This window comes from Aotus nancymaae, unplaced genomic scaffold, assembly GCF_030222135.1.
Source record: "Aotus nancymaae isolate 86718 unplaced genomic scaffold, 86718_ANA_hifiasm-v0.15.2.pri h1tg000048l, whole genome shotgun sequence".
Lineage (NCBI taxonomy): Eukaryota > Metazoa > Chordata > Mammalia > Primates > Aotidae > Aotus > Aotus nancymaae.
The window spans coordinates 15,110,471-15,124,161 of NW_026988462.1; the positions used below are offsets into that span (position 1 = coordinate 15,110,471).

The 13,691-nt window shown below is 32.7% G+C and overlaps 1 non-coding gene across 1 annotated transcript; it reads right to left on the bottom strand.

The window, feature by feature from the left end:
* Positions 1-13,215: 13,215 nt before the first annotated feature.
* LOC135268972 (U4 spliceosomal RNA) lies at positions 13,216-13,354 on the bottom strand. The gene has a single exon (XR_010337303.1). It is a non-coding gene; the product is annotated as a U4 spliceosomal RNA (small nuclear RNA).
* Positions 13,355-13,691: the final 337 nt, after the last annotated feature.

Sequence of the window (13,691 nt, forward strand, 5' to 3'; positions counted from 1 at the left end):
GTGATTGGATCATGGGAGTGGTTTTCTGCAGCTGTTCTCATGATGGTGAGGTGATTCTCATGAGATCTGGTTGGTTGAAGGAGTGCAGCACTTCCTCCTGAGCTTTGCTCTCTCTCCTGCTTCACCATTGTGAAGATGTGTCTACTTCCTCTTTGCCTTCCATTGTGATTGTAAGTTTCCTGAGGTCTCTCCAGCCATGATTCCTGTATAGCCTACAGAACTGTAAGTTAAAACTCTGTTTTTTTTTTTTTTAAAAACAAATTACCCAGTCTCAGGTAGTTCTTTATAGCAGAGTGAGAACAGACTAATATATCTGTAAGTAAAATAAAACAAAAATTAATTCAAATTAAGCACATAAAAATGAAGATAGTGCAAAGGAGAGGAGCATAGCATTTAAAAGGGAATAAGGCAGTAAATAAAACAGATAAAAGTATGTATAATCACTTTGGAAGGCCGAGGTGGGTGGATCACGAGGTCAAGAGATCAAGACCATCCTGGTCAACATGGTGAAACCCTGTCTCTACTAAAAATACAAAAAATTAGCTGGGCATGGTGGCATGTGCCTGTAATCCCAGCTACTCAGGAGGCTGAGGCAGGAGAATTGCCTGAACCCAGGAGGCGGAGGTTGCAGTGAGCCAAGATCGTGCCATTGCACTCCAGCCTGGGTAACAAGAGCGAAACCTCATCTCAAAAAAAAAAAAAAAAAAAAAGTATGTATAATAAAGCCATCTCCATTTTCCTTAACAAAGATAATGATTGTAGATACTACATATATATATTACATATGTATCTACTACATATATATCTACCATATATATCCACTACATATCTATCTATACTATATATATAGTAGTGTATTATATATACATGTATCTACTATAGATATATGTCTACTCTCTCTATATATATGCACCATATATTTATTAAATATATATCTGTGTCCCTTCTTGGCCATTCTATTGACTTCCTTCATAAGTAAAATTCAATATTACTGTTCTCTGATGTCACAAATCTTGGGACTTATTATTATACATCATGTAAAACCTGAAATTAACTAGATTACTGTTATAATATGAACATAATTTATCTTTAATAAGTTAAAACTGATTTTCCATGTTTGATGTTAATGAGCATTATAGGGAAGAGCTCTAAAGTAACAATTACTAGATTGAAATTAAGAATAATTTTCTGAGCATTGTTAGCAATATTACATCACATATATCATATGTCCTCTTTTAAAGTATGAGAGAAATATCTCTGGTTCTCAACATTTTTTTAGCTGTTGTGATGCTATAATAAAACATTTCTTAATTACATTGCACTGTGATGCAGGTGTGATATAAACCTATATTTGCTTAATTCATTTAATGTAAATAAACTAACTCTTTTTCTGACCTCATTATAGTATGTGGTTTCAATATAATCGTTTTTTGCATTTTTCCTATGGCCCTACAGAACTCATGTTATTTTAGTATTGGTTGAAAATACTACCCATTACAACAGATAACTAGGAGGGCTGAGGGAGGAGGCATGGTAAACTTATGATTTCCCCAGTTTTGATGTATTGATCCAAGTGAATAAGCTCATGATCTGCGGTTTCATTGTGATAAAAAACTGTCATTATATTCTATAATATCATTTTATAATACTTTTGATACATTATCTTGTTTTTATTCCAGTTATTCAAATACTGGCACCCATTGTCCACCAAGCCTGGGACTACATAAAACAGTCCATTTGAAATTTCCATTACCCAGCCTTAATCTTTGTGGCACAAGGGGTGTCTACAGTTTTGCCTTTCTTAAGAAAAACATGTTAATTTTAGAACCACAAGTATTTTCCAGGAAACACTCCCATAATCACATCATCTTCTTGACATACCTTCCCTTTCATCACTGAGAATTGCCAGTCTGTAAGTGGGATGTTTATGTATAGAAGAAATCTACATGGAATAAATGAAATAATATAGTTTCAACTCCCCAAGGTAATTATTCAGAAATCTTAGTTCTGATTATATAGGTTCATAAAGTAATAATAAGTAAATAGATGTGAGTCAAAATCATATGTCTTCTTTAGAAATAGTAGTTTTATCTTGGAGGTAATCTTCCAGTTACTGCCATTTGCTACTTTATAGACTTAGCCTCTTTGAAAGGTTGGTCAAAGAGGAAAGACGATTATCAGTTTCTTCTGTGATTTGTTCAAATTTCTCTTTAAAAAGTGGCTGTCTCAAATGGGCTGCTGAAAAATAAGAAGCAGCCAGTATTAAGATATATATGTGTCTGTATGTGCACATATGCACACACCCTATACACTCATATGCTCATGAGTTTGTATGTTGCACACTAATAAACTTAGAACACTATGGAAATTCCTCAGAAGCCTTAATTTATGAGAAAAAATGACTACACATTCCTTCTTCTCACATGATTACTGGACCATGGTACATTTTCCTATCACTGACTGTGTTGATAGTTTATTGCTGACAATAGCTATCTACTCTGCTTTGCCAACCTCTGCTGATATTTTAATTGCTTTTCTTGTTTTTATAAACAGTTGAAAGTTTTAAGATAAATAGCAATTAAATTATACAAATATGTTCAGTGGTAATCATCAGCTTTTCTGCGATAAGCCAAATAATGAGACTTTGACAGTATTTAATGAGTTTATATTCCATTAAATTTAAATTACAATAGAAACATTTTTTCAGTGCTAGATTATAGCAAGTGCAAAATTCAGAAGCAACTCATCTTAGTCTATGTATTAAGAACAGACCATTATTATTGATATTATGAACATTTCCAGCATAAGATGACAAAAGCTAGCTTTTTTCAGGATCAAGTGAAGTGGAGATTTTACAGTGATTAGGTTTAAATACACAACATATTGAAAATTATTTCAACTATCTGATATTTTGCCAACAAATAAATGTGTTACTTATTTCTAAATTTGCACTTGATTTTTATTTAATAATAATTGTAGACTAATGAAAGTCATTATAAAATGTCCTTAGCTTGTTAGGGAGAGAGTAAAGTGGCAATGTCAAAGTGCATGTGAAGTTTTATATGTAGAAATCTAATTTATGTACATCTCATTTATATATGTCTCATATATATGTCACATATATGTATACATAGGATAAGATAATTTTTGGCAAAGCACTCCTCTGTAAAATCCATGGTTTTTAATTATCTTTATGTCATGTTATCTCCTGGACAATTTGTATTTCTTTTCTCTGTCTGATCAGACTCAGTCTCATGTCTGAGGTCAAACCAAGACTCATCTGTTCTGTCAAAATTATATGGATTACACGTTAAAACATGAAGTGTTTTCTTCTTTTCCATTCCTTAACTACTTTATAAATTGTACATATGTTTAAGGTACTTCATTATTGCCAAGCTCTCAACTAAATGAGTTACCGTTATTTAATATGCACATGGTTTATTTTGTCATCCCTATAGAAATATACATTCTTAGCAGTGATTGAATACAAAATTCTCTATCTTTTCATACAAATGATTCAATGTCTCTTTCATGGAATTCATGCAAGACATATTTATTGCTTTGATATTTTTTGGACAGATGACTGATGAATTTTTTAACATGAAGCAATTGCCAGAAGCAGGAAAAGAAGGATGGATCATTCCTTAAATTCAGAATTTCAGGTGTATTTACCCAGTCAATTTATATCTAGCCTTATTAGTAGGTATTTTAAACTAAAACCATTTAATTTAGGGATCTAGAGTACCATTTCTACCACTTCTCTAAGCACCAAACTAAACAAACAATTACTGAAAGCAATTTTAAAAGAACTGAAAAAGACATGTTTTAAAAATACATATCTAAAGATCTTTGTGAATATGCTTCCTTATTCAAATTGTTATTACAGTCCATATTTAATTAAATTTAAATTCAATTTAATGTTAAATGTTAACTTTAATTAAAATATTAAAATTACAGCCAGGCGTGGTGGCTCACACCTGTAATCCCAGTACTTTGGAAGGCTGAGGCAAGTGGATCATGAGATCAGGAGATCGAGAACATCCTGGCTAACATGGTGAAACCCAGTCCCTACTAAAAAAAATATATAAAAAATTAGCCAGCCATGGTGACAAGCACCTGTAGTCCCAGCTACTCGGGAGGCTGAGGCAGGAGAACCTAGGAGGCAGAGGTTGCAGTGAGCCAAGTTCGTGCCACTGTACTCCAGCCTGGGTGACAGAGTGAGACTCCCCCATCTCAAAATAAATAAATAAATAAAACTACTTATATATATTTTTAGAATGATGCCATAAAAGGAACATGTTTCTTATATTCACAATATCAGAATTTGAGTTCTTGCTATTCACTTCCTCTGTAAATGTATATCATGTAGTCAATCTGAACCTCAATATTATAATCTGTACTCTTAAAATTTGATTACTATCTACCCATCATCATTGCCAATTATGTTTCTTCATGCTTCTTTTTCAAAATTAAGAGAAAATATTTGAAGTTTTAGGTATAAAATTTTTAAAAAAAAGAATATAGTTTTTCCTCACTGCCAACTGTATTGAATACCTTTCCTCCTTTTGAAATTCTTGTCAGTGTTGTTGGCGTGTGTGAAGATTTCATGAGGATTTTTCATGAGCCTGGCATTATTCTGAGTGCTTTGTGAAAGTATTAAAGCAGTTAAGCCTCATCTCAACTTCATGAAATACTTAACTAATACACACACACACACACACACACACACACACACACATATATATATATACACATATATATATGTTTTTTGAGACAAAGTCTCACTCTTGTCCCCTAGACTGGAGTTCAAAGGCACAATCTTGGCTCACTGCAACCTTCTCCTCCCAAGTTCAAGTGATTCTCCTGCCTCAGCCTCCCGAGTAGCTGGGATTACAGGTGTGTGCCACCACACTGGCTACTTTTGTATTTTTGGTAGAGATGGGGTTTCACCATGTTGGTCAGGCTGGTCTCAAACTCCTGACCTCAGGTGATCTGCCCACCTCAGCCTCCCAAAGTGTTGGGATTACAAGAATGAGCCACCATGCCCAGTGAATACTTAACTAATATTATCCTCGATTTGGAGATTTGGAAACTTATGGAAAGAAGTTGAGTAAATTGTATAAGACCATATTCTAAGAGGTGGTGGAGTTAAAATTGGAATCCAGACAACTTAAGCCCAAAGACTGTCTCATAATTCCTACCATGCTTTTCTCATTCTCCTTTTACTTTGCTGGCCCTATTGTTCCACTACTCAAAAGCCATAATATTTCCATTTCTTTTATAAATGGCAAGCTTATCTCACAATGTAAATATTCACTTCTAGAGGAATTTACTCATGAGTGCTCCAACTCGGCATCTCCTACTCTCCTTTGTCACTCAAAATGCTTGTTGAAAAGTTCTACTTGTGCCTTAAAGTGTTATCACTTTGAATTCAAAATGTGTGTGGCAATTTAAAGAAGGGACAAAGAAGACAAAGTCTGCTTCATCATAATTCAGACAGTTCTATTAGTACTTGCCCAGTGATTAAGGCTAATGATATGTCTCCCCAAACCTCTGGCTAATAGCATTTTAATATTCACTGTCATTTTTTTCCCTTTTTCTATTTGTTCTCTTTTTGTTATTGTTCACTATAAGCTGTACTCAGCACTTTATATCGTTTGTGGTTTTTTTTTTTTTTTAATTTTGTTAGTCACTTTCCCACAGGAAAGATTCTCAGTATCTAGTTTTACCACCATACTTTCTCTTCCACAGTTCCTGTCTTAATCAATTTGTGTTGCTATAAAGGAGTATCTGAGTCTGGATAATTTAGAAGGAAAATTATCTCATGTTTTTGCAGGCTGTACAAGATGCATGATGCCCACATGTGCTTTGATGAGGGCCTCACACTGCTTCCACTCATGGCAGAGGGCAAATAGGAGCCAGCAAATGCAGAAACCCTATGGGCAAGAGAGCTGGCAAGAGAGAGGCAGGAGGTTCCATGCTTTCCCCGCCCCCCCGCCGAGATGGAGTCTCGCTTTGTCGCCCAGGCTAGAGTGCAACGGTGAGATACTGGCTCACTGCAACCTCCGCCTGCCGCGTTCAAGTGATTCTGCCGCCTCGGCCTCCTGAGTAACTGCGGGACTACAGGTGCATGCCACCACAGCCAGCTAATTATTATTATTATTATTATTTTTATTTTTAGTAGAGACGATGTTTCACCATATTGGCCAGGCTGGTCTCAAACTCCTGATCTGGTGATCCGCCCGCCTTGGCCTCCCAAAGTGCTGGGATTATAGGCCTGAGCCATCACACCTGGCTGGTTCCATGCTTTTTAAACAACCATCTCTCAGGGGTACTTCAAGTACTTCAAGGACCCAGTCACTACCAAAAGGAGTGTAACAAGATATTCATGAGGAATCTGCCCCCATGGACAAAATACTTCCCTTTAGGGTCCACATCCAACACTGGGGATAAAATTTCAACATGAGTTTTGGGAGACAAGCATTGAAACTGTAGCATATCCTTACTTCATTAATTTAAAAAAATATCGCTTTTCAGTAATGCAGCAGTATTACTCTTCTGGTAATATTTTATGGCCTATATTCTCTAGATAAGCCTGTATAACAAAAGTCCTCCATATGTGTCCAATTATTCCTCAATTATTGCTGTGCAACATCTTCCTTTAAATCCACCTGGATTATTTGGCCACCCTTTTCCAGATATTCCATGTTCATACCACTCTTTACTTTTAGTCACATATCCATTTTCTTCTCTCTAGAAAAGCAGCTCTCATTTTTTCCAATTATTAAGATTTTTGTTTTCATCTAAGATTTGTATTAAGACCTAGTATCTCCAAAAAACCTCTGTTGCTACCCTAGTAGACTGTTGTCTCTTCTCTAAACTCTTAGGTCACTTTGCATGTGTCTACTTATTTGTTTCTTACCATGCAATAGTAGTTTGTGCTTTCTATTTATTTCTATTTTTAGTCCTATCACACACATTATATCTTATTACTTGTATGTGTGCAGAATCATTTATTTGCATAACCATTCTGTAACACAGAGTTTAGAATATATTAGGTATTCAAATATGAGGTCGCTGATACACACAAAGTATTTCAGCAAAACCAGTTTGAAAATACAAATAACTATGTTAATTAAAATGCTTAAAAGTAGATCTAATTAATGTACTTTAAACAGACAACTAATTTATCAGATTTAAAATGTTACACATTTTGAAGGCAATTATCAAAAAGCTGATTTTAAAATGTGATTGTTTTGCAAAAATATTTTGCTGTCCCAAATTTTTGGCTCATAACTAATTAACATGAATATATATTTCAAAGTGTGGTGAGTGAATCAACAGAAATAAGAAAATAAAAAGCTTTGCAAAGCATAAACTCAAGAGAAAAGAAAGCCAATGTATTAATCAAGGTTATTTAAATGTCATTGAAGTAGCAGGTTTTTTAATGTTTATACTTTTTACTTTCAGAATTTGTTAGTACTTCAAGTTTATTTAAAATACTTTTGGTTTGATTGTTTAATGGGTAAAACAATCACTGTCTAATGGGCTATATTTTTAGTGCTTTTAAATAAAATATATTCAAAAAAAACAAATGAAATACCTAATAAAAATTCAACTTTAATGAAATTCAAAAAGCTATTCTACCAATTGCCTTGCATATTTTTTAGGATGATGCCATAGAAGAAACATGTTTCTTGTATTCGGAATATCAGAATTTGAGTGCTTGCTATTTACTTTATCTGTAAATTTGTGTGTATGATTTAATCAATCTGAATTTAAATATTATAATCTATACTATTAAAATTTGATTACTGGCATTTCTGGGTTGTGGGTAGACATAAGATAATAAATATGAAAACACATTTTGCAACTCTTGGAAAGTAGTGAACAGCAAATATTGATTGAATCTGAATATTAGGAAGCATTAAAGCAAAAAAGTTAACCCTATGTTTAGATTATTCTTCTATATATTCTAACCCAATTATAAAAGACAATATACTTATAATTGAAAGTGGAATTGTATGTAGATATTACAACTGATACCACAGAAATACCAAGAATAAAATGAGCTACCATAAACAATTGTATACCAATACACTTGATAACCTAAAATAAATGGATAAATTCCTAGAAATATACAACCTACCAAGACTGAATCATGAGGAAATAGAAAATCTGAAAGGACCAATAATGAATGAGTAGAGATTGAATCAGTAATCAAAAAATTTTCTACAAAATTAGCCAAGGACCTGATGCCTTCAATGGTGAATTCCAACAAATATTTAAAGAATTAACACCAATCCTTCTCACACTCTTGCAATAAATTGAAGACAAGGGGACACTTGAAAACTCATTTTATGTGACCAGCATTATCCTGATACCAAAGCCAAACAAGGACATTACCAGAAAAAAATTACTGGTTAATATTACTGATGAACTTGGATGCAAAAATTCTTAAACTACTAGCTAACCAAATTCAACAGCACATTAAAAAGGTCATAAACATGGTCAGGTGGGATTTATTCCAAGGATGCAAAGGGAGTTCAATATATGCAGATCAGTAAATGTGATAAACCACATTAAAAGAATGAAAAGTAAAAATGATACAGTCATCTCAACAGATGCAGAAAAGGCATTGACAAAATTCAAAATTATTTTATGGTAAAATGCCTCAACAAATTAGGTTAGAAGGAATGTATTTCAACATAATAAAGGCCAAATATGAAAAGCCCACAGCTAAACGTAATACTCAATGGTGAAAGCTGAAAGCTTTTCTTCAAGATCAAGACCAACGCAAGGATGCTCACTTTGACGACTTCTATTCAACAAAGTGTTAGATGTCCTTGCCAGAATAATTGTGCAACAAAAATAAAGGTTACCCAAATTAGAAAGGAAAAGGTTAAATTGTTCCTCTTTATACATGTCCTGATCTTACATGCAGAAAACCTTAAAGACTCTAACAAAAAAATTTAGAACTAGTAAATAAATTAAGTAGTTTCAGGATACAAAATTAACATACAAAAATAAATAGTGTTCTGTAGAGTAACAATAAACCATACAAAAAAGAAATTGAAAAAAACCTAATTAACAGAATAAAAATACTCAGAAATAAATTTAATCCATGAGGTAAAAGATCTGTACATTGAAAACTATAAAACATTAATGAAAGAAATTGAAGACAGAAACAAATGGGAATTTTTCTCATGTTCTCAGATTGGAAGAATTTGTATTGTTAAAATGTCCATATTACCCAAAGCAATCTAAAGATTAAATGCAATGTCTATCACAATTATAAAAACAATTTTATTGAAACAGAAAAAAGAATCCTAAAATTCATATAGTATCACAAGAGGCCCCCAAAGACATAGCAGTCTTGAGCAAAAAGAACAAAGCTAGAGGCATCCTGCTAGCTGATTTCAAAACACTCTATATAAAGCTATGCTAATCAAACAGTATATTACTGGCATAAAAACAGGCATATAGACCAATGCAGTAGAATAGGGAGCCCAGAAATAAATCCACATATGTATAGTCAATTGATTGTTAACAAATGAGCCAAGACGATGTAATGGGAAAAGACAGCCTCTTCAATAGTGGTGTTGAGACAACTGTCTGTCCACATGCAGAAGAATGAAATTGGGCAATTATCTCCCTACCATATACAAAAATCCACTCAAAATGGATTAAAGACTTAAACATAAGACCTGAAACTTCAAAACTATTAGAAGAAACCATAGCAAAAAAAAATTATTGACACTGATCTGAGCAATGATTTTTTTTATATGACCCCAAAAACACAGGCACCAAAAGCAAAAATAAACATTCATTTTGGAAGGGATAAACCAAAAGGCATGTGTATACAGACATTCATTTTGCAGAGTGAAACATATTTACCACAAGAAGAATTTTAAATAGCGTTTTCATTTAAATTTTATTTTCAGTTATATTGAGGGCCTGTCCTATTCTAAATGTCTTTCTCCAAATCGTGCTCACACCACATATTTCTTTTCGTGTCCTGATTATAGCTATTATAAGTCTAAAGAAGAAAGTGACTGGAAGCATTTGTTTCACACAGGCACAATATATAGAGATAAGCAATTTGATTAGATGAAATTACTAAAAATTTTCATCCATTTCATCCATTTCCCTGAAGTCTTCAGCAAGTATACCTTCAATCTAGGAAGAACAGCAGCAGTTCTCCCTGTTAGTCTATATGTTCTCAGTAGCAGAAAAAAAAAAAAAAAAAAAGAAAGAAAACTGTGGAAACCTAGAGGCTACATTTACAGGAATTCTGTTCAGGATTTCTTCTTTTGTGTTTTCAACATGTGCATTTCATTTGGAGGAAATGATAGCCATATGGTTTTTATTCGTTTACACTCAGTTCATAAAAGTTCTGTGTTTTAAAAGGTATTTGATGTCCACAGAATTTCTGAGCCTTTTTATAAGCCAGTTTATAAAAACCAGAGACTTATATTTAGCTAGTATATGAAATAAAATATCAAATGGTTTATATTTGCTAGAAAAAGTAAAACTCTCAAATCTATGAATGGATATATATTACAGAATTACTTTTTATTTCCACTTTCTTACCTCTAGGATTTTGTTTATACATTCTCAGTGAAGTATTGAAGTAATTATTTACAAAGCTCATTAAAATGTTTTTTAGTGAATTATATGGTTAATTCATTGTTTTAGTTTTTTTTTTTTTTTGAATACACAAAATTTTCATTCAAATTCCACTGAACTTCATGCAAACATTTTTATGATTTTATAGCATTTATTTTGAAAGTAAGACCATTAATTTGAGCTGTTTGTATTCTGCTGACTGGTTTGTGATATTAGGCAGTTCCAGAAGCCTGAAACATATATTTTAGAAAATTGTAATTATAACAAGCTTTTAGAGCTATAGTTTGCAATTAATTTTTTCACAAAATTATTTATCCAAGTGAAAAGTCTAATTAGTAACTTGCGTATTATTTAGCACTAAATAATTCAGAAATTCAGAACACCTTATAGGCAACATAGACACTGCAGATTCTGGTAACTAAATAAAGAAACTAGTTCAAGTTGGTTTCCAATTGCCAGTGGAAAAAATAAACATGAAGTAGAAATAAATGAAAATAAGAATTTCTTATTTGTTTTAAATCAGTTTTATTTCTCAAATTGAAGATTTTTTTTTTTTTTAAAGTTTGCTTACTGTCCTGGGACCAAAATAAACTCATTCAAATCTCTTCAATTTTTTTTTTATTATAATGTGTCAGCAAAGTCACTAGTTACCATACTGGCTCCATGGTAACATTCAATGATATCATAAAATTGACATGCTTTGTCAAATAGTATATCTCTTACAGTCTCCTCAGCAGCTAATTGATGAATGCCATTCCTTTGGTGGTCAGAGTATCTCTCTGCTTTACATAGTTACATATTTGCTCAAAAGCAAATAATTTGAGAGAACTTACATTACCTTGAAAAAGAAAATGGGTTTCTAAAACCATTAGTTTGGAGTAATGTGTACTGTCTGTATACATTAAAATTTTCACCTGCAATTATTTACTTTTTTACTACAACACTGATTTTTACAGTGGTTGCTCTATGTATTAAAGTATGCATACTTTAATTATCAAAGTAGGATTATTACCATGCTACTTCCTGAAAAATTAAACTTACAATATTAAAATGCTTTTTACCAACCACCACCCTTTTTTGCAATTGTTGTCATATATTAAAATCTGTATAAGTAATGATTTTGAAATTTATTATTAATTATATTTACATTTTTGTTTTTCTTTATTTCATCCTGAAGATTTGAGTTTCCATTGGTGTCAGCTCCTTTAACTCTAAAGAGGCTTCTTTAGCAATTTTTAATAGTGAAGTTCTACTGGTGATGTATTCTCTCAGCATTTGATTATCACAAAGTTTTTATTACACCCATTTTTAAAGAATTTTCTCACTTTATAAGAAATACTTTGTTTAAAGTCATGATAGTAGTTTCAGGTTTTTTGAAATTTATTTTACTGTCTACTCTGACTTCCATTGTTCTTATTCAAAAATCAGCCATCTCTTCTAGGTAATTTGTTGTTCTCTGGTTGGCTATAAGCTTTTACATTTTGTATTTGGTTTTTACCAGTTTACCACTGCAATTTCTAGATATGCTGTTCCTTACGTAAAATCTGAAGATTTCTGATCTACATGATTCTAGATGTTGATGATCTGAACTTTGCACTAAATTTTTTAAATCCTAATTATTTATATCTCTTTCAGAGACTACAATTATACAAGTAATATACCTATTAATTTTTATTTAATGGGGCACTGATATGCTCATTTATTCTATTTATTATTTTTAAACCTGCTTTTGGTTTGTTTGTTTGTTTTCTTCTCTATGTTTAGTGTAAATTACTTATCTTGCTATCTCTTCAAGGTCATTGGCTACTTTTTATGCTATCTTTGCTTTGTGGTAATGTTTACCCAGTGAAATTTTACATGTTTAATTCTATAATTTACATTTCGTTTCAATTTCTTTGCCATGATTTTCCAAATGTCCACTTTAGGTGTATAATGTTCTAGACTTCATGTGTGTGTGCATGTGTGTGTGTCTGTGTGTGTTGGTATATACTTTTTTCAATTTGTTTTGGGGGGAAACAGATGGTGTTTGGTTACCTGGTTAAGTACTTCAGTGGTTATTTCTGAGATTTTGGTGCACCGTCACCCAAGCAGTGTACACTGTACCCAATGAATGTGTAGTCTTTTAACCCTTGAGCTCCTCCCACTCTTCCCACTGAGTCAAGTCCATTGTGCCATTCTTATGCCTTTGCATCCTTATATCTTAGTTCCCACTTATAACTGAGAATATTTGATGTTCGGTTTTCCATTACTGACTTACTTCATTTAGAATAATGGTCTTTAATTACATGCAGGTTGCTGCAAACTCCATTATTTCATTCCTTTTTATGGCTGAATAGTATTCGTGTGTGTGTGTAAAACATTTTCTTTATCCACTCATTGATTGATCGGCATTTAGGCTGGCTCTGTGTTTTTGCAATTGCAAATTGTGCTGTTATAAACATGTGTGTGCATTTTTTTTTTTTTTAATAATGACTCCTTTTCCTCTGGGTACATACCCAGTAGTGGGATTGTGGTATAAAATGGTAGATCTACTTTTAGTTCTTTAAGGAATCTCCACTTTATTTTCTTTTGTTTTTTTATATTCAGTCTCCTTAGAGACTCAAAAATTGCCAATGCCAACTCTATTTCAAGTTTTCATGGTGGGGTATTGGGAAAAGTTTTCAATTAGCAATAATCATGCCTCAGATAAACCTCATTGGCTACGATACTGCCACTGCACAAAGCTATTTTCTACAGTGGTCATAGTAGTTTACATTCCTACTGAGAGTGTAAACATGTTTTCTCTTCACCACATCTATGCCATAATCTATTATTTTTTTGATTTTTAAATTATGGTCATTCTTGCAGGAGTAAGATGGTATCACATTATGGTTTTTATTTGTATTTTCCTGATAATTAGTAATGATGAGCATTTTTTCATATGTTTGTTAGACATTTGTGTATCATTTCGGAATTGTCTATTCATGTCCTTAGCCCACTTTCTGATGGGATTGTTAGTTTATTTCTTGCTGATTTGTTTGAGTTCTTTGCAGACTCTGGATATCAGTCCTTTGTTGGACACA